The sequence below is a fragment of the Sinocyclocheilus rhinocerous genome, unplaced genomic scaffold, assembly GCF_001515625.1.
Source record: "Sinocyclocheilus rhinocerous isolate Xijiao unplaced genomic scaffold, SAMN03320098_v1.1 scaffold1092, whole genome shotgun sequence".
Lineage (NCBI taxonomy): Eukaryota > Metazoa > Chordata > Actinopteri > Cypriniformes > Cyprinidae > Sinocyclocheilus > Sinocyclocheilus rhinocerous.
In genome coordinates, this window is record NW_015623456.1 from 156,383 (window position 1) to 157,817 (window position 1,435).

General features: G+C 42.5%; 1 protein-coding gene across 1 annotated transcript in view; it reads left to right on the top strand.

Moving 5' to 3' along the window:
* The window catches only part of LOC107744769 (zinc finger protein 292-like), a 50,738-nt gene that overhangs the window by 38,118 nt on the left and 11,185 nt on the right, over window positions 1-1,435 (top strand). The window lies entirely within an intron of this gene.

Here is a 1,435-nt window from a genome sequence, read left to right on the forward strand (position 1 = left end):
CTATGGTGAGACAAAACATTATGACCACTCATAGGTGAAGTAAATATTGTTATTCATCTCCCAACAAGGTCACATGTGAAGGTCTGGGCAATGGTATGGTAAATGAACAATCAGTTTATGTAGTCAATGTGTTGATGCAGGAGAAATGGGCAGCAATAACGATCTAACTGACTTTGACAAGGGCCAAATCGTTGTGTCCAGACAACTGTTTCAGAGCATCTCTGAAACAGTGAGGCTTGTTGGGTGCTCCTGGTCAGCATTTCTGAGAACCTACCAAGAGTGGTCCGAGAGGAGACAAACTATGATGGGCCTGTGTAGGTGCAGACTGGTCAGAATGCCCAAGATGACCCTGCTCCACAGCCGAAAGCCCCTAAAGTGAGCACATGAGCAATGAAACTGGACCTTGGGGCAGTGGAAGGAGGTTGTCTGGTCTGATTAGTCCTGTTTGAATTACATCATGTTTACTTGGATGTAATGGCTCCAAGATACACTGCGGGAAGATGACAAGTTGGTCGAGGGACTGTGATGCTGTGGGCTATGTTCTGCTAAGAAACTCTGTTTCCACCATTCATGTGGACGTCAATTTGACAAACCTCATTGCAGACCAGGGACTTCATGGCAATGGTATTCCCTAATAGCAGTGGCCTCTTTAAGCAGGATATTGCCACCCTGCTACACAGCACACATTGTTCAGGAATGGATTAAATAAACATAATTAAAGGGGTCATATGATGCGATTTCCATTTTTCCTTTCTCTTTGGAGTGTTACAAGCTCTTGGTGCATAAAGAAGATCTGTAAAGTTGCAAAGACTAAAGTCTCAAATCCAAAGAGATATTCTTTATAAAAGTTAAGAGTCAACCACGCCTGCCTAAAACGGCTCGTTCTAACACGCCCCCACATACCTACGTCACGATCTGGGAAGATTTGCATAACACCGCCCAAATGTGCACGCAAAGAAAGAAAGCGTGGTTTCAGGAACAGCAGTCGTTTCAGAAAGGCGGGGCATAGAGGAGAAACAATAATGTACAGTATGTGGAAAATAATGTGTTTTTTGAACCTTAAACCGCATAAACACATTTCATTACACCAAATACACAAAATAATGTTCTTTTTAGCAACATCATATGACCCCTTTAAGACTTCAAGTGTTGTCCTGATCTCTAAATTCTTCAGATGTTAATGAGCAACTATGTGCTGGAACATCCAGTCCAATTCATGTTTGCTCAACCTGGCTTGTCGCAACAGGATACCTTCATGGTTCTTGAAGAGTCCGTGACTCAGTGGGTCAGTGTCGTTTTGCCAGCACAAAGAGGGCCAACAGCATGTTAGACAGGTGGTCATAATGTTTTGACTCGTTGGTTTTTGTGTGTGTTTGCATATATGTGTGTATATATATATGTGTGTGTGTGTGTGTATGTGTGTATATATATATAT